General features: G+C 49.5%; 1 long non-coding RNA gene across 6 annotated transcripts in view; it reads left to right on the top strand.

The window, feature by feature from the left end:
• The window catches only part of LOC105470810 (uncharacterized), a 185,463-nt gene that overhangs the window by 144,952 nt on the left and 14,974 nt on the right, over positions 1–25,537 (top strand). The window contains exons 5-6 of one of the 6 annotated variants that reach the window (XR_011619510.1): positions 8,895–8,981; positions 17,450–17,670. The exons of 4 other annotated variants lie outside the window; for them this stretch is intronic. This is a non-coding gene — a long non-coding RNA (uncharacterized lncRNA). The remainder of the gene's footprint in view (positions 1–8,894; positions 8,982–17,449; positions 17,671–25,537) is intronic. One more of the 6 variants, XR_011619512.1, reaches the window with a different exon arrangement.

The raw sequence follows: 25,537 nt of genomic DNA, 5'->3' as shown, positions 1-25,537 counted from the left end.
AGGAGCTATTTGTGTGGTGCCCTTCGTGTACAGAGCAGTGGGCAGCATGGTGGTGGCTCATGAATAGAATGGCAGCAAAACTTATCATCCACACTGGTACACTTTTAACAGAGAAGACACATTACTCATAATTATTCCAGGACAACAGGGTTAAATGGAGATTGTTTGGGGCTGTAGTAGATACTGTGGTGTGCCACCCAGATTCCTCCCATCAGGACCAGGCTCTCATTTCCCCACTGCTTGTGACTCCAGCATTGCCTTCGGCCGAGAGAAGCTGCTTCACCCAAGGCTATGTCACCTCCTCAAGGACTACACCCATCTGAAGACTGGTTGATGTAGGGCGACAAAGGCCTGGCCACTTTACCTATATTTGGGACAACTTTGAAAGACCACTTTAGCTCCAGAGCTTACCATGAGCTTGGCTGAGGCCTTTGTTGCAACTAAGTTGTAGTTCAACTTGCCCCTCTGTCCAACCTGCTTCCCTCACTTCCCCATAGTGCTCTTACTAAGAGCACACCTCAATAAACCTACTCACAACTCTCCATCTCAGAGTTTGTTTTCTGGTGATCTCAACAGAAGACAGCTGGCACCAGAAGTTGTCTGCAGGAGCTGCCTCTACAATGGGGATGTGAAGCTGGGTCCCTCACTGGCTGGCTGGTGGGTGGAGCTCGGGTGGCACTTGGTATGCTGTGGTAGTTCAATTGCTAAGACTGGTGGTGGTGGTGAGTTGGAATCAAATACTGGTGGAAGGGACACAGTAGCAGGTGCAATATCTCAGGTGTTTAAGGAGCTGGGTCAAGTTGTGATTATAAGGACTATGCCATCAGATGACTGTCCTGAAGGGCCACATACTCACTGGAGCAAGATAATAAAAGGGCAAGAGTGACTAATCACATTTAAGGTAAGATGTGAAAGTTTCAGGGTCCCCTTGACAGCATAGAAAGATTTTTCATCTCCTGCACCTGGAGGGCAGAAAAAGCTCAGAGTCAGGCTCAAGACTTAATCATGAGGGTAGCTGAACTCCAGAGAAGGTTCAGTTCTCAACCACAGCAAGTCTGCAATGCCACCATTGTCACGGTTGGGAAGAAGTAAGACCTTGAAATGGGATAGGGACATCTGGGCCAATACACTTGAGGATCATGAGCCCTCTGGGCCTGGAGAAGGGGGTCACTCCTCCCTGTTAAAGGCTCTTCCCCTCCTCTGCTTAAAGATGTTGTAACCTCTTTCAACAAAAATTGAATGATCATGTGGAGTTTGTTACTAGTTGTCTTCAATAAGAACAAATAAATTAAAAAGTGCTGAAGAGAGAACTATGAAGCACTTACTTTAAATTAAAAAAGAAAGGGTAAGTTTAGAATTGAAATGTCACTGTCACCAGAATTACCACATCTCAGATAAATGTTGCTGTAAGTCCATTCCTAGGGCGTAAGTCAGGAAGGAGTTGTTGGGCTGACCCTGGCTCTGAGTGAATGGCCCAATACATGGTGGGTACATAGTGACTACCTTGGCATCCAGAGAAGGCATAGTTTATGTAAAGGGAGCCTGGGAGCTGTTAGAGTTTTAGAATCTTCTTCCCTCAGTCTTCATGGGGGTTTAGTGATAAAATGGGAGGCACAGTCTCACGTCAGGCAGCCCTGGCTGGGTGGGGATTCTCCTGCCCTTTGTAGGTTGTGTCACCCCAAGCCAGTTTCTTAGCTTCAGTGAGCTTCAGTTTCCCCATGTGTAAATTAATGTTAATAAAACCTCCTTCAGAGTTGCTGAGAGGGTACATAAGAACAAATGAACAATGCATAGCGCCATGCTCACCTGCAGTGTGAAGGGTGAGAGGGAGAGTGACCAGAGTGGGAGGGGTCTCCTACCAACCCAGCTCTGGGAGGCCTCTGGGACCCAGAAAACCACCGAGGGTAGCAGGAAGGGAGGCCCTGGCCAACTGTGAGAAGGCAGAGGGATTGAATCTGGTTGGCCAAAGGGAGAAAGAGGCCATCTGATGACGTCCCTGTATCCGGGCAGCATTCTGTCAATTACCCGGGCTGGGACGCTTCCCAATTTCATAAATAGTCAAAGGGCATTGAATCATCGCGAATCATAAAGAATGGCTTCTTTGTGCTAATTTTATTTCCTAGCCCAGCTTGCCTTTCCATCTGTTTTCAGCATGACCCCGATTTCTGCCTAATTTCCCAGTTGGACGCTAGAAGCCGAGAGAGGTTAAGTGATTTGCCCATAAGCCTGTGGTGTGGTTACTTTTTATAGTGGTGAAGTCTCCATGGCCCTGTCAGGGCCTCCTCCACAGTCATCCTTCAGCACAATCCAGGAAAAACTGCGAGGCGAGGAGTCGGGAGGACCTGGCACTGAACTCCCCCGGGAGGAAGAGTTAGGCGAGGAGTCGGGAGGACCTGGCATCGAACTCCCCCCGGAGGAAGAGTTAGGCGAGGAGTTGGGAGGACCTGGCATCGAACTCCCCCCGGAGGAAGAGTTCAGCTGCTTATCCTCTCTATGTCTCAGTTTCTCCGCCTGTCAAACGGGCTAAGCCACACCGAGCCTGCCAGGCTGTCGTGAGGATTACAGGCAATGTGTAGCCATCCCCAGCCATCCTTGGCATGTGGTAGGGACTCAGTATGAGGTGCTGTTCTTTTTGTTATCTCCATACAGAATCTTATGACTGGCAAGCTCAAACTTCTTATCCTGGAGGTTTCCTTATAGAGTTTTTTATTTTATTTTTTTAATTTCACAGACTAGTAAGATTTCCAAAAAACAAGGGATCGGTACAGGGTTGACAACTTTTATTTTTCTGAGCAAGTCCATTAAAACAAACATTCATTAGCACCATACTTTCATTAAAAAGGGATAACTCCACACACATACACACGCACACACTCAGATTAGAGATGACATGACATCAGGATAACGCAGCCTTTTAAAGTTGGGAACAATTCAATTTGCAAATCATGTACTACAGGCCGGGCGCGGTGGCTCACGCCTGTAATCCCAGCACTTTCGGAGGCTGAGGCAGGTGGATCACCTGAGGTCAGGAGTTCAAGACCAGCCTGGCCAACATGGTGAAACCCCCTGTCTACTAAAAATACAAAGAAATTAGCTGGGCGTGGTGGCAGGTGCCTGTGATCCCAGCTACTCGAGAGACTGAGGCAGGAGACTCGCTTGAACCTGCGAGACAGAGGTTGCAGTGAGCCTAGATCGCGCCATTGCACTCCAGCCTGAGCGACAGAGTGAGACTCCATCTCCGAAAAAAAAAACCATTTACTACATTGTTATTTTTTTCATTTCCCCATTATTCAGATTGGTGAAAACTGTGTCATATTCTGACAACTCTGCGAAGATCTGTACTTGGGACCATTGCTTCAGTTCATTTGATCCCCAAAACACCAATGTGAGGAAAACTGGGTAGGGATTAAAGCAGTGTTCCCATCTTATAGGTAAGCAAACTGAGTCGAGGTGAGATGTTCTTTTGAGCTCTCAGTCTCTGTTCTATTCGTTAGGATCACTTTCATCATCATCAGAACCCTTACTGGAGGATTTCCTAAGTGCCGTACATGGTGCCAAGTCCCTTACAAGCATGAGCTCATCTCATCCTCACAGCCACCCGGTAACTGAAGGGTGCTATCATTCCTCATTTTAATAATAGGTAAAGCGAGGGTTAGACAGCTTAACTCTCCAAGGTCTAGGGTCACACATAGAGTGAGTGGCAGAACCAGGATTCAAACCCAAGCTTAGACTACTCCAAAGCTGCCCCGCTTTATGGATTTTGATCTGCCTGCGGTCACTAGCTGGTAAGAGGGAAATCGCAAACCCTAAGCATTCTGACTCCTGGCCCGCTGCTTTCCCCTGGGGTAAAGGTCTGCCTCTTCCTGCTGCTCCATCTGTCCAGACACACCATCGCTTGGCTCCATTACCTTTTGTTGACTAAAGAAAGAAACAAGCTTTCAAAGAATTAAAGTTAGTTTTGTTTGAAAGTTTTATTGACTATTGCCTGGGGGGTAGACTTTTAGAGCGGTTTTATTAGACTGTGTTAAGTTAGTATTTTAGTTTATAGTTTATACACAGGTGGTGAAGATTTAGTATGTGTAAAAGTTGTCTAAGTTTGGGTGTACGAGCATATTTGGTTATAGTTTAGAGGGATAGCTATTAACCTAGACAGGTGTTATTTTATGCGTAGGAGAAGGCAACTTAGATATAATTGCCAGTGGGAACCTGGGACTGTGGTCAGAAGCCAAGCAAATAATCCGGCGTAAGAATTATTTACATTATCGGCTTGACTTTTATAACCAGCAGTGAGCTGAAGGCACTCACCTCTTCCGCCTACTGGGACATAAAACTTTCAGCCAGGAAAGGCAAAGAACCTCTTAGCACACTACTCTCAATGGGTTATGAGTCTAGCAGATACTGGGAAAGGTGGTATTCTCCAGGACTGTTTTAATCTGTTTTGTGATCTCGATGAGGGGACAAAGCTATATCCCTGTTCCCTGTGTGAATGAGCAGTTCCCATTTTATAAGCGCAGAATAAACAGGGGAAGTGAGTTGTTCTTGATTTTCCAGTCAAGTGAAAGTTAGATGCAGAATCTTCTATAGAGCTGGGCAGTCCAAGTCTCTACCTCAACCCTGCACTTCAGATGGCTCCAATGTAGGCCTTACTCCAGCTCCAGGTGGGGAAATCCATGGGGTTAGGGGCTGTGCTAGCAGCAGCCCCTGCAGCCCCTTCCAGACTCTGACAGACACATGGGATGACAGAGTTTCTGGATCAAATGGCTGGGAGCCACGTCTAGGGCCTGAACTAGCGTCTTGCCCAACTTGCAGAGGTCAGGATGTGTCTCAGACAGGAGAAGAGGGGGGTACTATTTTCAAGTCTGCCTGTGGGTTGATCGTGCATGCTCCTTACCCCACCTCACAAAGAGACTCACACTCCTTCTCTCCCCAGCCCTTTCCCGCCAGAGCCAGCAGGAGAATGGAGATTCATTTTCTAAGTAAGTTTAACAGAAGGGGCTTTGACGTTAGGGCCACCAGGATCAATGGAGGGTAGTGGGGTGCCACACAGGCTGCAAACGAGGATTCAGTGAAATCTACATAATGGACATTGAGACTCTGCCCCTGTCCCTACCCTGCCGAGGAGTAGCTGCAGCCAGGCGCGTGCCCTCTGGGAGACTGGGCTCTGCCTCTCTAGAGAAACTGAACAGATGACAGGAACAGACCTTGAGCGACTGGCATCTGGGGGTCCTCTGACAAAGTGCCTGGCTTGTTCTCTGGGCATTCACCGTACAATAAGCTGGTGTTATCACTGCTTGCCTGAAAATGCCCTCAATTCTCTTGCCCAGTCTCCTCCGTTGCATTCACAATCACACACCTCCATGCTGTCCGAAGACCCTTGGAAGTTCTTCTGGAAAGCTTGCTGTCCCCTCTGCAAGGGAATACTTGCACACTTTACCCTTTCTCCTCAAACTCTGTCACTTTCACCAGGTAACCTCGTCTCATGTCTTTAATAGCAGCCATCAGGGAGAAACAGCCTCATCGTCCCTCTCCCAATGCTGGAACCATCCCTCCATCTGCACCAGCTTCTTCCCTCGGGCTCTGATGGACAAGCAGCCTTCCCCCGCCCACAGAGACCCCCTCACCTCCCTCTCGAAGCCCTCTCCTCACCCACTCTAGGTTTCAGCTCCACTCTCTCCCTGTCTTCGGTCTTGGTCATTCCTGTAACACACAGTTCCCCATCCTCTCCCATCTCTGACTAGCTTCTGCCTGGCTCTGCTCCTCTTCACAGTAAAACTTCCCGAAAACATTGGCTGCACTCGCCAGGCCCCCTTCTCACCCCCGTTCACTCTCCTAAGCTTACTTACGTCAAGTTCACTCTCCTAAGCTTACTTATGTAAAGTCTCTTCCAGGTTATCCTTCCTGTGTTGTGGCTGCTGATGCTCTAAGACTGAGGTTCATCTCCTTACCTAGTTGTTTGGTTTTTTTAAACAGTAAGCTCATCATCACCCAGCATTGTTTTTGGAGCATTCCATGTTCCTCGAGTTAAGATTTCCCGGCCAGGTGCCGTGGCTCACGCCTGTAACCCCAGCATTTTGGGAGGCCAAGGTGGGTGGATCATCTGAGGTCAGGAGTTCGAGACCAGCCTGGCAAACATGGTGAAATCCCATCTCTACTAAAAGTACAAAAATTAGCCTGGCGTGGTGGCGGGCATCTGTAATCCCAGCTACTCGGGAGGCTGAGGCAGGAGAATGGCGTGAACCCAGGAAGTGGAGGCTGCAGTGAGCTGAGATCGTACCATTGCACTTCAGCCTGGGCGACAGGGCGAGACTCGGTCTCGAAAAAATAATAAAATAAAAATAAAACACATAAGATTTCCCTGCAGGTGGTTCTGCCTCTCCCATGCCAGATCCTTTGGGTTTCTCTCTTCCATTCTGGACTAGTTCTGGGAGCACTGACACCTGAGAGCTAACGCGACACAGCCTCTCCTGACAGCTCCCGCCTGTCCAATCCGGACCCCACAGCTCCCGCCTGTCCAATCCGGACCCGCCCAGCAGCTCCCACCTGTCCAATCCGGACCCCACAGCTCCCGCTTGTCCAATCCGGACCTGCCCAGCAGCTCCCGCCTGTCCAATCCGGACCCGCCCCACGGTCCCCGCCTGTCCAATCCGGACCCGCCCCACGGTCCCCGCCTGTCCAATCCGGACCCGCCCCACGGTCCCCGCCTGTCCAATCCGGACCCGCCCCACGGTCCCCGCCTGTCCAATCCGGACCCGCCCGACGGCTCCCGCCTGTCCAATCTGGATTACTTCTAGATCCCTGACCTGAGATGTAAGATCCAAGACCACCCGGAATGTTTCTTGTTCCCCGGAGAGCTCACGCCATGTGTGGAAACAGGCGAGTTTTCATCTGCTCAGCGTGCGGGTGTACACGTGGGCCTCGCCGTCCTCCACAGAATGCCCCCAGGAAGGGGTGAGAGGACGGATTACAGAATCCAACGGACGACTATCGGGTAGTACAACTCCCAGAAGTCTGCTAATCCCTCGTCAGCATGTCCTATAATGGAAGTGAAGAATGCAAGAAACCAAAAATCCTATGGATGGGAAATGGGGATAAAACCGTGTGTCATTAAATAGCATTTTAGGGAAATGTGTTCAAAAATTTGGTTTAGGCTGGGCGCGGTGGCTCACGCCTGTAATCCCAGCACTTTGGGAGGCCGAGGCAGGCAGATTGCTTAAGCCCAGGAGTTCGAGGCCAGCCTGGGCAACATAGCAAAACCCTACCTCTACAAAAACCATAAAAATTAGTGGGGTATGGGCATGGTGGCACGTGCTGTAGTCCCAGCTACTCAGAAGGCTGAGGTGGGAGGATCGCTTGAGCCATGGGGGGTGAAGATTCATGCAGTGACCTGTGATTGCTCCACTGCACTCTAGCATGGGTAACAGTGAGACAATGTCTCAAAAGAAGAAAAAAATAAAGAAAGAAAGAAAAAATTGGTTTACAAACAAGTTACATTAGATGGAGTGATTATATACATTGGTCTTTGCCTTACCTAAGAATGCATTAAAAAAATCACTGTGGCCTAGTGGTCAGGAGCCTGGGCCAAACTCCCACTGACCAGCTAGCTACGTCACCTCTGTAAACCCTGCTTCCTCGTTAGTAAAGCAAAGCTATTCATACCCCTTTCATATGCTCAAAGCCAGGACCTCAGTTTGTAACTCAGCACCGGTGAGGGCTCCGGTCACTTTTTGTGAGCTGTGGTCACAGGCTGGACAGGGAGGAGAACAGCTAAGTGTTGAGAGTCTTGGACAGTCTTGAGTGAGTCCTGTCTGTGCAATGCAAAGGAGAACCATGGAGAAGAGGGGAGGCTGGCCCGGGCTTCACCTCACACCATGCAGGAATGGCCACAAAGTCCTGATGAAGAGCATTCCCTGTGGGACGTCCCTGACAAGCAGCCCTACCGCTTCTGCTTGAGTCTCCCAAGCACAGGGAGCTCACCACCTTCCAAGGTGCCTGTAAGCACTATTCTTGCTAGTGGTGAGTTGAAACCTGCTATCTTTTCTCCCTCTGGGCTCTCAAGAGGCAAGCCTGCCCCGCAAGAAGATCCCACAGTTCTAGAAATATCTGTTTCCAGATGCCCTTCTAAGATAGGAAGTGGTAACCCCACTGGGCTCCCATTCTTTATCCTAAGGGAGTGAATCCTCCCCACATTGTCCCAACAATCAGGGTCAGAAGAGTCACAGAGGAAGAAAAAAAAGGCAGCCTGGAGGCCTGGAACAGTCTGTAATGCAGGAGACTCACCAGGATCAGGGATGGGGTTTGTGGTTGAGGGAAGCAGAGGGTGGGGTGGGGTGGGGTGGCGTGGGGGACTCAAATGGCCTTTATAGGGCTGATGCACACAGGGTCCAGGGTCCCTCACTCTCTAAGAAATCCGGCCTCGAGCTAAGATGACTCCAGTTTACCATTTTAATCCACCATAGTACAGTGTCTCTGTGTGCGAGTGGGTGCTTTGCTATTGATGGCATGAACACGACTCCTTCTCACTGTCCTTCGAAGACAGCAGGGACAGTATGTCTTTCTCAACCAAAGCCTCACACAGGGTGGGAAAAAAAAGCTACATCTCAGGATAGCCTTTTACTAGCATCCTCATACTTATTTTTACCTAGAATTCAGAACTAAACCTTTTTTACTTAAAGAGAGCAATTCACGTGTCAGAAATTTTTCCTTAAGAATGTATTGAAATGTACTGAGTTAAGAATGTATTGAAATGTACTGAGTTAAGAATGTATTGAAATAGATACTGAGTTTGGATTTTTTTTTTTTTTCAAATACTCAATACCACTCGTTAGTAGACAAAAGCATTAGTAGTGTAAGTTTAAAAATACTGGAGTGACTGCTTTGCTGGCCATTCTTTATAGCTCTTGTAAATGAAGAAATTAAAGCTGCAAGTTGAAACTGAGTCACTGATGGTGCCAGATGTTTCTTGAGCAAAACTGGGAAAAAGGGTGAGCATTGGAAAGACACCTCTTCCTGTTATCTTCTAAAAGCCATTTACTGGGAAAACAAAAACTGAGCTCCGTGATGCATAAATTCCAAAATGCAGTGGCAAATTTCTTTCCCTTTGACCACATGTCAGAAAGGCTTGGAGTTCGGTGACTGGAGGTGAGTCGTGGCCTTTCCTAAACTCGGGTGAATGTGTTGGGAAATGTGGGTGGTCTTGGGCCTGTGTCAACGAGGGCTTCTTTCTAGGCCGTGAGAGCCACTCACAGAGTAGCCAAGCCGGGTCCTGCAGGGAGGTCTTGGTGACATAGGTGCGCCCATTGGAGGCGTCTGTGTCTGCCCTGTGGTGAGCATGCACAATTAGGCATATGTATAATTGGAAATGCATTTTTGTCATTGCTTTCATGTTTGTACATGTACATATGTATGAATTTATGCAATAAATATTAGATAAGTAGACTGTGGAGGTCTTAAAGCAGGGGCTCCAAGGGTGCAAAGTACGTGGTTCTCTACCTATGGTGGGTCCTTCATAGTTGGTAAACAACAACAACAGTTCTGGGGGTGAGGAGTGGAGCAAAAGGTGGTGGAGTCGTCCGTATTTAAGCAGAGCCTGGCGTGTGCGGCTCCAGCAGCGGGGCCAGGCCTTGGAAGGCAGGCATGAGAAAGAGGGCTAGCTGTGGGGCTGGAGGGCAGAGGAAAGAGCAGCGCCTGCCCACGCATCAACACACTCCACGGCACAGGTGCAGGTGCAGGGCTGTATGGAGGGCAGGTGACACGATCTCAGGTCCTAGCCCCGCTGGGGGAAAGCAGCCCGCCTCCTAGGGGTGATCTCTGCAGTGAGCCCTGAAACACAGGTCCCTCAGCTGGACCACCCTCTATGAACTTCACTTTGCCCATCATTCAAGGCCTTGTCCACTTACCCCTCTTGCTTCTTTATGCTTGGAACAGAAGCATCCTCAAATCTGTCCAATCATACCTCCTTCTCCTCTTCTTTCCTCTGCTTCTATTCACAGCCAAGTTTCCTAAAAGAGTGCTTCATGTTTGGTGTCTTCATTTACTCCCCTTCCGCTCTCCTTGAAGTCTGGGCTAGTCTGCAACCCTCATCAGCTGCCTTCCCCCAGCTTGGAGCCTGTCCTGACCCAAGTCACCTTGACAGACTCCTAGACGCTAAATGCCAGAGACACTCCTCAGTCTTCCCACCGCCTGGTTCTTCCTGCAGCATCTGATGCTGCGCGCAGGACTGCCTTCCTGACATCCCGCTCCTGCTGCTCCGCTCCGGGATCATGCTCTCTCCTGGTGCCCTCGGCCCTACTGGGGCTGTCTTCCCTCCCCAGCCCTTCCCTGTTGGTGTGCACCACGGGCCTGCCCCCAGCCACCTCTGCTCCATCATCGAGTCTCTGTGGCAGTGTGTCCATCCCTGGCTACACACCAGAAGGAGCACCTGGGGTCACTAAAAATATACCAATGCCAGGGCCCATTGTACAGAAATGCAGTAATCACATCAGAATGTCTGGGGATGGGACCCAGATATCAGTTGTTTTTTTAAAGCTGCCCAGTTGATTTTGATGAAAGAGGGTTGAGACCCACTGTTCTAGAGGCTTCTTCAACTCCTTACCACCTTCCAAAAGGTTTGATGCAAGCCTGATTTCTTCCCGAGCCCCACAACTGTATACCTGACTTGCTGCTTATCAGTGCTGCTTAGATAGCCACGGGCCCCGCCCCCACTGTGACAGATGCAAAGCAAGCTTGTCGTTGCCTGCACCTGCTCCTGCCCCGTGCGCCCTCACTCCGTGGATGGCATTCATCTGTTCACAGTCACCCAGACCCAGCCCTGGGCTTACCCTGGACTCTTCTTTTCTCCTGCCCTGTGCATCCAACTGGTCTAAGCCCCGTCGCTTGTTTTCATCCTACCTGGTAATTACTTCTAAGGACTTCTAGAACTGACTCCTTCTTCATCCTGTCTCACTCCACCTGCCTCAGCCCCATCCTGTCTCACCTGAACTATTGTACGACCTGCATCTGGCCTCTTGCTCTACAGCCTTGTTGCTCGCCGCCGTCCCCACAGCTACCACAGGGACGGTGCCAACACCCACCGATGATCACATTCTCCACTGCTGGAACCCCCCCCACAGCTACCACAGGGACGGCACCAACACCCACTGATGATCACATTCTCCACTGCTGGAACCCCCCCCACAGCTACCATAGGGACGGCGCCAACACCCACCGACGATCACATTCTCCACGGCTGGAACCCCCCCCAGTGGCTCCCCGTGGCCTTCAGGCAGCCCTGCACCTCCCGCTCTGCCCTGCTCTGGTCCAGCCTCCGGTCCCTGCCTCCTGCCCACTCCCACTCTGACCTGCTGTAGGCTCCCACATGCTCCCTGCTCTCCTGCCTAAGCTGCTCCTGTGTGGACAGCGTTTCTGTTTCCTGCTCAGCCCTCAGATGCCCAAAGGGATGGCTCCCTTCCTGGAGCCTTTCTTACCTTCTCCTGCTACCCTGTGCCCACCATGCCCTGGAGTTCTGTCCTGGCACCATGACCTCCCCTGGGCAGGGAAGATGTCATTTATCTCTGAGAAGGCCTGGCCCAGAGTGCATGCTGGGAAAATGCTTGCAAATGAATGAATGAATGGTGACTGGTTTGACTACAAGGGAAGGTGGGTGTGGCCAATATGTAGGACACCAAGAAGAAATTCTGAGCCAATGTCGGCTAATCCGAGGTCATCCTACCTCCCATCACACCAGAGAAGTTCATTTACATTCTGTTGCATAACAGTGCTGTGAGAAACGCACACATACCACTTTCATTTCTGAATCCGTAACTTGGGGCTAATAATATCAATTTGGCAGAAGTGCAGTGGGGGTCAGAGAAGGTCACGGCTATGAACATGCTTTGGAAATGATAAGTGACTGTTCACACGTGAAGGGTGAGTACCCAGTGTCCCAGCTGGGCAGATGCTGTGTGCTGTTGATTCTGAGAATATCCAGTGTGGAACTGGGATGCACAGCTGGGCACAGTGGTCCCATCGCAGTGGGCTTTGTGGTGCCTGGCAGGTATCCAGAGACAGATGAGTCTGCACCTGCGGCAGAGGCCTTTACACAGCGGGCAATCACTGTGGGCAGGGAGGAGAGTGTGGGGTTTACGCGCAGTGCCTCACTGACCCAAGGGCCCGCTAGGCATCAGGCCCTAACTTGGTGCCTTTGCGTGCGTGTGATGAGGGCTCCGCTCCCGTGGCCTGGGGTGAGCAGGCTGCAGGGCCTTAAAAATAGCGCTGGGAGGATATTTTTAGTGCACCATCCTGAGGTGTGGCTGGAGCCTGCAGCCTCCTATGACGCATGAAAATAGTTTTGGCTCTGTTTGCAAGTGATTCAGACAGCTGGTTTTGGACTTCAGGGGTGTAAAAATAAAAACAAAGTGGGGGAAGTTGGGTTCTAGCCATGAGGCATCCCCCACCCCCACAACATCTGCATAATTACTCTTAAGAAGGTTTCATTTGAGCCTTGGTTCTCTGGAGCTTAACAAATCACAGTTCCTCCTGAAGGGTTTTGGGCTGGTGGTAGGACAAAGGAGAACCCCGTATTAAAGGCCAGAAACTGAGGCTGTGAGAGGATGTTTAGCTTCCCCAAGTCACATAGTCAGTTTGTGACAGGACCACATTCAGATCCATGTTTAACTCCAAAACCTCTGCTGTCTTGCCGGTTTTTCAACCAAAAAACCATTTTCAAGTCTACAAAGCACTGCAGTAAACTGTATCTGATTCGATCCTCACAGGAGGTAGTGTTTTAATTCCAATTTTCCCAGTGAAGAAACTGAGGCTCAGAAAAGCAAAGTGACTCCAAATTCCTTGAGCACCTGGCCAGGGTCAGTCCCCACGGTGGCTGAGATGGACGGCCAGTGGCCTCTGGGGAGAAGGCTATGGGCACAGACACTGGTACCTGGCTAGTTGGGAGGGAACAGGGATGCCCATCTGTCCTCCCTCACCACTGCCTCCTGGGGGACAAGGAGGACGCCCAGAGTGAGCAGGCAGGGTGGGCGATGGACTCATACGCTGCCTGGGCGTCTGCGGCTCCTGGGAGATCCTTGCCGGCAGCGGTGAGCACTGTGACTTGAGCCCTGTGGTGGTGGCTGGCCACGTGGCCAATCAAGGCTCAGTCTTCTTAGTGATCAAAGGAATGAAAGTGTTCTGTAGCTTTGGATGATGAGTGAGGACTCGTTAATAAAGACCACTGCCCTTTGGGAATGTGTTATACTCTCTGGAATGATCCTTGCAGGTGGGCTCAGAGAACATACTGTTTGCACACTCATAACAATGTAAAAGTATGAAAGTAAAAGTCACATGAAATTCTCCTATGCAGAGCTAGTTAATGTTTGGTGACTGTCACTCCAGACATCTGTCTTTGCACTTACAAGAGGAATAACATGTAGGTAAATAGGAAAACACTGTACAGTATATGCTATCCTTTACTTACTTTAGTCAATGGTATATCAACAGACATAAATCTATATCATTTTAACTGCATCCGATTCCATTGTATGAATGTACCTTTATTTAATCAGTAGGCTTCTGATTGCAATTTGCATTGGGTTTTGTATTTCAACCATCTTTCACGATCCTTAAATCTTGGGCCTCAATCAAGATACACAAAAATATGCATCTTAAATTACTTAACAGAGACTCACCTTCATTTTGCCCCTACCGTTTTATTTCTATTTAATGACAGAAAAAAGGGAGACGACGGAGACACAAAAGGAGAGCCTCGCCTGCCACCGCTCGGGCAACCTCCCCAACTGCTTTATTTTGTTAAATGCAAGAAGCTCTGTACTATTTTTGCAATTCTTAGCAATAAGTCACCTGGCTTGACGAAGCTCCAGTCTTATTTTAGGGCCATATCTTGCCCGGATGTCACTTAGCCAAGCCATCCCAGCTAGCAGAGGGGAGAGGAGAGCTACATTCTCCTGCAAGCGAACGTCATTGCGTGGTATGTTGCCGAAGCCCAGGTTCCACTACTGGTTGCTTATGCGGCCACCCCAGGCAGCCTGTTGGACTTTGAGCTCTACTTCCCTTGCAAGATGATTTTTTGAGAGCCAAATGCAGTCATGTATGGGAAAGTCAATATTTTTTAATTGCAACAGGCAATAAAACATGAAGCTGTCATTTTGTTAATTATTTTGACGACCTAGTGTGGTTCTTAATGTTTTCAAATATGGCTGTGTTTTTATTTTTTATTCTATTTTATTATTTATTTGTTTGTTTGTTTATTTTTTGAGATGGAGTTTTGCTCTTGTTGCTCAGGCTAGAGTGCAACGGTATGATCTCGGCTCGCTGCAACCTCTGCCTCCTGGATTCAACCGATTCTCTTGCCTCAGCCTCCTGAGTAACTGGGATTATAGACATCTGTCACCACGTCTGGCTATTGTTTTGTATTTTTAGTAGAGACGGGGTTTAGCCGTGTTGGCCAGGCTGGTCTCGAACTCCTGACCTCAGGTGATCTGCCCACCTCGGCCTCCCAAAGTGCTGGGATTACAGGTGTGAGCCACCGTGCCCGGCTGCATCTGTCTTTTTAAAGTAAAACATTTTCTGTGATGCCTGACAAATATCCAATCAGCCTCTAGCACATGGCCAGTCTTGAAGGAGGTGCTAGGAGTATAGCACTAATAAGACAGTTGTGGTTTCATCTTTTCCAGAGCTGGCATTCTAGTAACCAAGAGTCCTTGCGCTAGCCATTGTAGTATGCATGGTGGTATTTGTGGTAGTATCTGTGATAGTACCTGTTGTTGTATCCATGATTATATCCATTGAGCAAGGAAAGTGCATGATGCTCGGTGTGAACTCAGTGCTACTTTTCAGTGAATTTCTATGTTGTTAGTTACAATGGCGGCTCTGTTGTACATTTGAGAAACAAGGCATAGTTGCAAGACTTCATATTCAGTTAGTCTAGAAACAATGCTGGATTCATGAGGAAACTGTGGGCCCCTAGCAATAATTTTGAGCCTTTTACCTGCTGCTCTACATTCCAGCCCAGGATTTGGGGGCCTCAGGCCTTAGACTCTGGAGGGTTTTAATAAATTTCTAGATGCTTTATGGTCATTCATTTAATTTGACACATTTTCCAGTTCTTCTCAGGTCCTGATTCTGATTGATACTTTTAGCCCCAATCTTTGGAATTCAGCTTACCAGCTCTGTAGGGAAAGGTGGCAAACCCATGGTAGAGAAGCCCCAAGATGCCAGTTAGGAGAAAATAAAGAGAGAGACTCCTCCACCCCAGGAAGAAGGCAGTAGGAGGGATTGACAATTAGGTTTTGAGGACTAAGTCCTATTGGAACCAAAGCATCTGTTTTTTCTAATTATGTCCTTGGTGCTCTTCATGGAATTTAAGAGCACTCCTCTGAACATGATGGTCTTCTGATGTCCTTCACAGGCAACTCAAAAGAAGAGCAGTAATTCTTCGAGAAAACATGTATGATTCACCACCATAAACCACAGAGGCTGAAAAGGACCTCTGAGATTTAGATTCTGGAATTTGTATGTGGGAAAACTGAAGTTCTGTGCAGGGAGGAGATTTGACTTGTCCTAGTTTATGAGGAACTCAGATCTCATGACCTTCCTGCCCAGGACTTTTCTTATTGTGCTAACCTGCTTTTTCAAGATTGTCTCTAACACCAAGGATTTATCCTATTGCAGCAATTCTATTCACGAATGAATGAATTCAACGGCCATTTATTGAGTTTTCCCTGCTATAGCCTGGGAACTGTGCTAGCCACTGGAGATACAATAATGAACAGGAGAGAATCTAGGTCTCAAGGTTTTACGTCCTAGTAAGGGAAACAGACAACTAAGCAGGTAATTAGCACATATTAAGGTAATGTCTCAACAGCAGTACAGGGCCTCCTAATCCAGCTGCTGGGAAAGGAGGAGGTGGTAGAGGGTGCTGAGTGCGCTGGGCAAATGTCCTTCTGTGGTACCCTTAGCTGGTGTCTAATCCATCCTTAAGGTTGACTAGGAGTTAGGGGAGGGAAGGCAGGGAGATCCAGAAGGACGTGTGTCGTGTTTGAAGACCTGGAAGCGAGAGCAAACGTGGGGCATGCGTGGTCAGAGCATTCATGCAACAGAATGAGTGCTGAGGAATAAGGATGTAGCAGAGGTCAACGGGGACCAAGCTGGAAGGATTCTGTGAACCAGAGCAAAGGGGCTTGGATATTACTCTGAGGTCTAAGGAGGCCATTGAGGGGCAAGAGAAACCTGGTCGGAGTTGTGGCTTAGAAGATGGCTCTGGATGCTGTGTGGAGACCGAATTAGAGGGGACTGAGAGGGGAGCCAGGAGTTCCGGTTACAACATTGTGCGGTGTCCGGGCAAGGGCAGAGGTGGCAGAGGGCTGGGGAGGAGTGGTTGCAATTCAGAGAGCCTTTGGAGAAAACTGAGTCAAAGGCCTTTGTGAGTTATCGGAAGTCCAGGTTTATGAGAGAAGTCCCAAAATTCCTTGTCCATGAAGTTTAATTTTCTTCAATGAGTGAGATATTGGTTCACCTGGAAACCTAACACAGAAAAATGGATAAGCCATCTCACTGCTGTGGCTCTGTTCACACCTGCGGGCTTTGTCCCATTCCCTTCAGGCCTAGGGCCCTTGGGGCCTTCAATGCCTGAACATTTGTGTAACCAGTTCAGCTCCCTGGGCACCCATCAGGAATTCTTTATGGAAATAACTTGTAATGAGATTGCAGTGGATTGGGGGAGCTTCTCCAGGGAAATACGTATCTCTCCTTTCACGGGACAATCCCAATAGAATGAGTGACTAACAGCGATCCGCCTCCAATCCTAAAAAACTGCTGCGGCAGCTTCTAGGACAAATCTGAAGCTAAATCTGTGCTTCGGCACTGCATCAGATGTGGGACGTGGAGACAGAAGAAGGGACCTGGCAGGCAGTTCCAGCTGAGCCAGCAGAAACCCACAATGTAGCAAGCTATCTACAAATCAGGGCAGAAGTTCTTCTGAGATAGGTGAACAAATTGTAAACAGACAAGTCAGAGCCAAGGTTAAGGACCTCTAAGGGAACCCAGACCCCTAAGGGAACCCACCTGATAGGCTATTTAAGAAAGAAAGCGTTGTCTTAGAAACGGGAAATCCCTGGTGCAGCCAGAACTCAAGTAAGACAGTCCTCTGAGGGCAGAGGCCGTCCTGCCGACATCTGTCTTCCCGGCATGTTGCCTTCGGAGAGACTGACCCTCAGAAGTGTCTAATGGGATAAGGCAGCTTAGGCTAAGGACAGAGGCTGTGGGTAGCCAGCAAGAAGTCAGGAAGCTCACTGCTACAAAACACAAGGGAATCAATTCTGCCCCAGGCACACAGGGGACGCGAAATGCAGATGAATGAATAACAAGTCAATTGATCGTAAATACTCCATTTCTGGGCTTTGACCTATGGGAGTTGTGGAAGAGTTCCTGGAGGAGTGGGCACAGGTGTGTGTTCTGACAGGGCCGGGTATGCTGGACAGAGCCGTTGGTGCTGAAGGAATTCATCCGTGATCTCCTGGGAACTCTTCCAAGCTTCTGGAGGGCTGCAGTTCAGGCCAACCCGTCCAAGACGACCTGAGAGAAATCCCAAGGCTCCTGCGTTCCTGGATCCTGTAAGGAAGATGCCCGGCAATGGGCCCCTCTGGGCATCCCTCAGCATTCCAGCAGGACACCTGGGAACAGGTACTACATACCTCCCTGGAAGGAGCTCCATCGCGTCTGACTGTGGCTGTGGGCGAGGGAGCAAGAGGCAGCGGGGTATGCGTGTGTGTGTGTGTGTACAAGCATTTGCAGGGTTTAGACTGCGATGAATAAATATACCAAAAGTAAGGATTCTATGTCTATTAGAAGTTTTATTTAAATTTCCTTCCTTGAGGTCTTTCGTTGAAAAAGGTGGTCATCATTTGATGGAGTTTGGCAGCACCCTTTCCCAACAACAAAAGAAATTAATCAGCTGTAGGTTTGGGGAGCAGATCTTCGTCCCTATTAGGAGTGTGGGAAAATAGAAAATACTACTTTGGATGGGAGCCCAAAGGCCAGAATCTCCCAGTTTGGAGTTTATCGCGGAGGACTTTTTGCTTCTTTCTGGCTTCTCAGCTGCATTCTGAGTAGAAGAGGAGGTGAGACAATGTCCTTCAGATAAACAATATGTCACTGCGGTGGGGAAATAATGTGAGCACATAGAAATTACTCAAGAAATAAGCACAAATGGAGGGAATGGAGTCAAGGAAGGAGGGAAGGAGTCCATATCATATTTGAAAGACATCTAATCTTGGTTGGAAGGGCACAGGTGGGCGGAAAGAATTCAAGGAAGCCTCATTCATTCATTATTAATTAATCCTTTAAAAAACTCCATTTAATAGACTTTGGCATCTGCCATGTGGCAGGTACTGAGCTGGGAGCTGGTCATACAGCTAGAGACAACACTTGTATGGCCCTTGCCCTCATGGAGCTTATAGTCTAGTGGGGAGGAGAGGCTGCCACTGATTAAGACCACAAGTGCTGTGAAGAAGAAGAACAAGCAGAAGCAAGCATAACAGGGGAGGCCCACTTTGGACTAAGGAAGGTGACATTTAAGCGGAAGACTGAAAAACGAGCAGGATGCCGTCCTGTGAAGGGCTTGGGGAAAGGCATGCCAGGTAGAGGGAGCTGCACCTGCAAGGGCTGAAGGCAGCGAAGAACTTGTCTCTGGGAGAAATGGAAAGGAGAGGACAGTGTCTAGAGGGTGGAAGGCAGAGACAGGAGAGGAAAGAGTAGACATGGGAGGGGCCAGATTCTGTAGGGCCTTATAGGCCTCAGAACACAGAGAGGAGCTCAAGTTTCATTTTGAGGGCAATGGGAAGTTGCTGGTGGGTTTGAATCAGGGCTTAGGTTTTTTTTTTTTTTTTTTTGAGACGGAGTCCGGCTCTGTCGCCCAGGCTGGAATGAGGTAGTGCAATCTCAGCTTACTGCAAGCTCCGCCTCCTGGGTTCGCGCCATTCTCCTGCCTCAGCCTCCTGAGTAGCTGGGACCACAGGCGCCCGCCACCACTCCCGGCTAATTTTTGGTATTTTTGGTAGAGACGGGATTTCACTATGTTAGCCAGGATGGGGGCTTAGGTTTTTAAGCAGTCTGGCTGCTCTGTGAGGTATTGATTGGAAGAGGCAAGGGTGGAGGGAGTGAGAACAAAGCGACAGTTGCAGCAGCTCAGGGTGGAGAGGGTGGGGGAAGTGGGACTGCAGGCAAGGGCCCTCGAGAGGTGTTCTAACAGAATGGACAGGACTCAGGCTGCTAGATATGGGGATTAGGGGGAGAGAAATATCAAAAGCGACTCCTACATTTCAAATTTGGAAAAACTATTTATTTGTTTACATCATGAAGAGAAGTGTCATGACCTAAACTTTGGAGAAAAGGAGAAATAAGATAATTTCACCATGAATGAAGTGAGTAATGCTCACCCTGTCAACCTCTGCCACAGGTAAGAAAAGGTTAAACGGGACCTGAGGTTTCCCCGCTTACTGGAGTTTGCTGGGGTTATTGCGCTGCCTTTCTGTTTACCGGACTGATAAAGAAAATAAAATTGAGCAATTGCTTCTGCCTCAGGAAAAGAAATCATGTACTGAGTGAATAATGATTGAATAAGAAATGAGATGGGTTGTTATTTTAAACTAGGATTTCCTGCCTACCAGAAATTGTGGGGAAAGGATCATGGCACGATCACATTTGGGAGTAATGGAAGAAGATTCGATTAGCTAGGCGAAGAACATAAATTTCCACAGTGGGCAAACAAACCAGAAAAAATCATAACAGGGAGGAAAATGGAAAGATGATCTCAGATATAAAAGCATGTGGGGTATTTGAATGAATTAAGAGGAAGGGCCTGGCATCAGTCAGCAGAGCCTGGGCTCCAAAAGGCTTCAGTGGCCCAACCAGGAGTTCAGGTGGCAAAAGGGAAAGGGGAAATCTGACCAGATGGCAGGCCGTTGTCTCAGGGTGAAAGGCAGGGGGTGGAAGGACAATGGGTATATGAGTCAAAGGCACCAAGGTCACCGCCTGTCCACGGCTGGCCCGACTGCCTCCATCTGCACCAGGGTGGGCAGGACTGAGACCCTCTGGTCACTGGAGTCCCAAAAGGAGCTGAAGGGGTCCCATGCTTTCTGCAGGCCTCTCCCCACCCTCACCCTTTTCTCCCCTCCTACCCTACATTGGATCGCCCAGCCAGGGAACTCTCCTCACAGGCTGGGCTTCTCTCTCCTCTTTGGCTACAAGGCCTCCCTCCTTTGACATCATCATCATCATCATCATCGTCGTCATCGTCAGCACTGATGAGCTGGGACTCTGTCAGATGTCGGGATGCACGGCCGCATGAGCACCAGGGTGACAGCAGCTACACACAGCCCTCCAGTGCGACTGTGTAAAAAGGCTCAGCCAGCAATTGATTGGCATCCACGAATCAGGGAGTGAAGATGGACTGACCCTCAGAAGTGTCTAATGGGATAAGGCAGCTTAGGCTGAGGGCAGAGGCTGTGGGTAACCAGCAAGAAGTCAGGAAGCTCATTCCTACAAAACACAAGGGAATCAATTCTGCCCACCCGAGTGAGCTTGGAAGTGGATTGTTCCCCAGTGGAGCCTCCAGAAGATCATGCCGCCTGGCAATGCCTTGACTACAGCCCTGTGAAACCCCGAGCTGAGGACGCAGCCAAGCCGTGCCTGGACTCCTGACTCACGGCAACTGTGAGATAATGAGTGTGTATTGTTGCGTTGGCAGTAATGTGTAACACAGCAATAGATACTTAATACAGCTGCATAGATGTTGGGAAAATTAAGTGAGATTCTTCTCATGAAACCCCTGGCACGGGAGGCACATACCAGGGCCTTAGTAATTTTGGCTATTATTAGAATCACCATCGCACTTTGTGTGGCACAAGCCACCAGGAGGAGAACATTTGTGAACCATTTGTTGGGGAAAGTCTCACAAGGAAGCAGAAGCCAAGGGGAGTTGTAAAGAAGTGCGAGGCTTGGAGAGTCAGCGAGAGGGTGGGGTGGGAGCGGGAGAAGTGGCGTGGCAGCGAGATACTGGAGGTAGCATTTATACTGCAGTGTCTGATTGAGTCCTTCCTTCATTCATACGTTTAAGGCAGTTCCCAGGGGCTGTAGAAACAAAGATCAATAAGCAGATTTTCTGTACTTAGGAAGCTCACTGGTGTGTGGAGAAGTACACAGACAGCATAATACACATGTCACACATGGGCAAGAATGTGCTCGAGGGCTTGAGACTGTGGAAAAGGAAGTTATCTGCACATTCCCGTACAATAAGTCTGGGTTGAATGGAGGATCTGTACAAGGGACAGGTGGGAGGCAGTTGAAGAGTAGGGAAAGGTCACCTGGACCCCCACTGGCCTATAACGTATCTTTGCGTGACTTAGAAAATGGGGCCTCCTCTGAGTGGACCGATTAGAAAAAGTCATGCCTTTGGGTAGATGCGGCCAGACTCTGGCACTAGAGTTGCCAGGTAGAAGGTGGCTGTCTGGAAAATAGAGAAAGGTACCTCTTACTGTGCAGGGAGAGATCTCGTGCCAGGCCATGGAATAGGGCTTGGTAAAAGGAGTGTGGGGCTGGGCACAGTGGCTCTCGCCTGTAATCCCAGCACTTTGGGATGCCGAGGCAGGCGGATCATGAGGTCAAGAGATCGAGACCATCCTGGCCAACAGGGTGAAACCCCGTCTCTACTAAAAATACAAAAAATTAGCTGGGCGTGGTAATGGGTGCCTATAGTCCCAGCTACTCAGGAGGCTGAGACAGGAGAATCCCTTGAACCTGGGAAGTGGAGGTTGCAGTGAGCAGAGATCACGCCACTGCACCCAGCCTGGAGACAGAGCAAGACTTTGTCTTAAAAAAAAAAAAAAAAAAAAAAAAGGAGCATGGACTGGATTTCAGTTCCTACTTGCTCCATTCAGCATTCAGCCAGATGCCCTCACGAATGGCACACGCTGCACACCTGTGTGCCTCCCAGGCCAGAAGGGAAAGGATCCGGGTCCAGGGGCCTGCCCCCGCAATTCCTGATCAAAAACCAGCAGTGACTGCCCATCCATGCCCTGCTCACAAGCAGTCCTGCAGAGGGACCTGATGGTTCCATGTCTTCCTCCAGCCAGTTTCCAGGTCTGCGAATGAAGAGGTGGGGCCTGGTGCCCTTCAGGGTCCTTTCTGCTCCTACAGTCTGGCCCTCTAAGTCTGCGTGCTGTGGGCAGGTGTGAATCATGTGTGGGCGCCCTCCATAGGGTCCACACCAGTGGAAGCTCAAAGAGCCTTTACTGACTCAGGTGAAAAAATCCAGGATGATCTGGCCCTGTGCACCACTGGTGGTGGAAGGGATAAAAGTTCTGCGTGGTAGTGAGAGGACTGGTGGACATGACTTTTTAAAGTCTAAAATGTGGCCAGGTGCAGTGGCTCACACTTGTAATCCCAGCACTTCAGGAGGCCAAGGCGGGCGGATTACCTGAGGTCAGGAGTTTGAGACCAGCCTGGCCAACAACGGGAAACCCTGTCTCTACTAAAAATACAAAAATTAGCCAGGCCTGATGGTAGATGCCTGTAATCCCAGCTACTCGGGAGGTTGAGGTATGAGAATCACTTGAACCCAGGAGGCGGAGGTTGTGGTGAGGCGAGACGGCGCCACCGCACTCCAGCCTGGATGACAGAATGAGACTCTGTCTCAAAAAATAAAATAATGTCTACAGTGTGAGAATCAGCAGCAGTCACTCTGAGGAAGCATCACAGGAATCTGTGGCGGCCTGATTGGTTATTCCACAGTCACAAAGCCCAGAAGAAAGAAGGGCTTGATGGGGACAGACTCCATGCCCACTTATGAAACACTGGCTGCTTTTAACATCTACAAGCACTCAGGCTAGTTTGGAGGGGGGTGGTCTCCCGGCCCCTACCTCCAGCTCTTAACCCCCATGCAACCCACTTTCAGAGCCGTCTACAGGCAAACTGCAAATGTGAGAGGCTGATAAACATGTTTCTAGGTCTTGCCTCCCAGGGTGCTTTTCTATAATCAAAGCCTCAAGCTCCCAGAAGGAAATTCTGCCTGGGGTAAAGAGGTGTTAGAGGAAGGCTCTGTGCAAGGCACGCAATCAGAGACGGTTCATTTTAATAATCCAGAGATGAATAACTAGCCTTAATTATTTATATTAACCTTGACAACCCAGAGACACCCTTGCAATGACAGCACTGCAAAGAATTCATTTGTTTAACACATGCTTGCCACGCAGTCTCTCCTACAGGCTGCTGTGCTGGGCAGCAGCAAATCCCAGGTTGGAAAAGGCCAGGTCTCTGCCCTCCAACTTATAGCCCAGTGGAGACGTGGGTCTCCATAGTTGTAAAGCAAAGCAAAGCAAAGTTAGGTGAGCGAGACGACAGAGAGAAAACAAAGAAGTCTGAGGCACCACGTGAGTGACTAAGAAGACTTCATGGAAAGATGGCATTTGTGATAGGTCTTGAGAAGTCAGTAGCATTTCTGCAGGCTTGGGAGAGAGAAGAGGCCATTCTAAGCCAAGGAGACAGTCGAGGCAAACACAATCCATCAGGGAAGCTTAAGGTGTGTGGAGGGCGCAGTGACAGGCTGGCTGTATGGTGGGTATAAGACGCCCAGTGGAGAGAATTGCCAGATAAGGCATAGCTAGAAAGACATTTGCAGCTGGTGCAGAGAAGGATAATATCAGCTGAAGGAGATCAGTAGATAATGGGGAGCCACTAACGGTTTTAGAGAAGGGGACGTGCTCAGAGCTGGGTCTTTGGAAGAGTGATCAGGCTAGCGTATGGAGCCAGAGCAAATAGCTAGGCAGGACATATGAGGGCCCGGACTGATAGGACAACAGAGCGGTTGGACAGAGCTGTAATCTGCACAAACATGTTTTCGAAGTTGTGAATCCAAGCTGGCACAAAACAAAGACATGATTATTTGGCAAACAAGAAGTCCTTAGTCTGCTTGGTGATAGGCCTCTGTTTCCACTCACCGATGTATTGGGTACCAGTAGCATCAGCACCAGACCTGGACTAAGGGATTCTGGGATTGACTCAAATAGTGGAAAGACCAGAAGGGAGTGATGAAGAAACGCTAAGCGCTGAAGCCAGAAGGTGGAGGCTGGAGTCCAGGCCAGTTGCTGTGCAGCGCATCTTTCTCCCTGCTGGGTCCAGCAGTGCCTCCTGCATGCACTCCCGTAAGCATCAGGGGATTGGAGCTTCAGGATCCACACAGAGGCCAAGCTTTGCCAGCCTCAGTTAGGGCACAGGCCACTGGTCCTCTGTCTTCAGTAAAACTAAAGTCATCTCCACCCAGGACAGATTGCATTTCCTCTCAGGACCTCAGTGTGCCTCATTGTAAAATGGAACTACGCAAGGCCCCTTCCACCTCCTACACATCATGATTCTGTGAAAGGGAAGGATGACACAGAGGCCTGTAGAAACTGTGCTTAAAAGCCAACATAAGTTAGCTGGGACACTTGTTCAAAACCGTGAAAACAGAGATCGCTTGCAGTCAAGGATACATGGAAGTATGAGACAGAAAATGGTTAAAAGCCAGAGGACTGGAGGTGGTTTCCTCCAGTGGGATGTAGAGCACTGAGAAGGGTACACACCAGAAAGATGGGAGCATGCCCTGCCGGGACAGGGGGCCTGGGAATCCGTGGAGTGGGAGCTGGTCCAGCATGTAGGTGGTTGGGGGAGGGCTGGGGTGGCAGGGAGGGGATGCAGGAGGGGCGTGCCTGAGAAGTCAGCTGAAGGCCTGGGCTCCTATGGCGCTGGCCCTTCCGGGTTTGCAGCTGGACTTGTGGGTGTTTCAGCACATGTTTCTGAGACGAGACTGGGCTGATTTCAAGGAGACGGGCAGGACGAAGAAATGCACAGCCAGGTTTTGCTGAGGAAAGAAAGAGTTGTCCATAGTGGGGGCTCTCTGCTCAGACTACAGAGAAGGAGCGTCGGGAAGGGGAGGATAAGGGCTGACCTCACGGGGACAGAGCCTCTTCCGGGCTGCCCTGAGGCCTGTGAACCCCAGCCAGCAATGGAGAGCAGAAGGCTCTTCTTTCATTGGTACCAGTTTTTCTGGCAAGCTCAATTTAAAGATTCAGCTCAATTGCAATCAGTGGGGTAAGCTAATCAGTAAACCACTTGCTCCTCTTGGTGCAGTGAGGACCATCAGCAACCCCAAAGGCATCAGAATGTTGGCAGGCCTTCGTCGGGGAACAGGGTCTCTGCTCCTCTGTCCTCAGCCTGAACTAAGGTAGCCTCCGCCTAGAAGAGCACCTTCCCACTGCACCCATCCCCCTCGGTGCTCTTGGTAAGGCCACAGCTTTCCGAGCTGTCATTGAAAGACACTGGGCTGAAGTGAGAAGGCCTGGGTTCTAGTCCTGCGTCTGCTACTACCGGCTGGATGGCCATGGGCAAGTCACTGCTCCTGACATTGCAGTTTTCTCATCCTCAAAAGGGAAGGGGAGCAGGGAATAAGCCCTGCTTTACCTACTTTACAGGGTGATTTTGAAGCTCAAATAAGATAATGGATGTGAAAGCTGTTTTT

Source organism: Macaca nemestrina, chromosome 2 (assembly GCF_043159975.1).
Source record: "Macaca nemestrina isolate mMacNem1 chromosome 2, mMacNem.hap1, whole genome shotgun sequence".
NCBI lineage: Eukaryota > Metazoa > Chordata > Mammalia > Primates > Cercopithecidae > Macaca > Macaca nemestrina.
The sequence above is the reverse complement of the archived record's forward strand: the minus strand, read 5'-3'. Positions and strand labels throughout refer to the sequence as shown.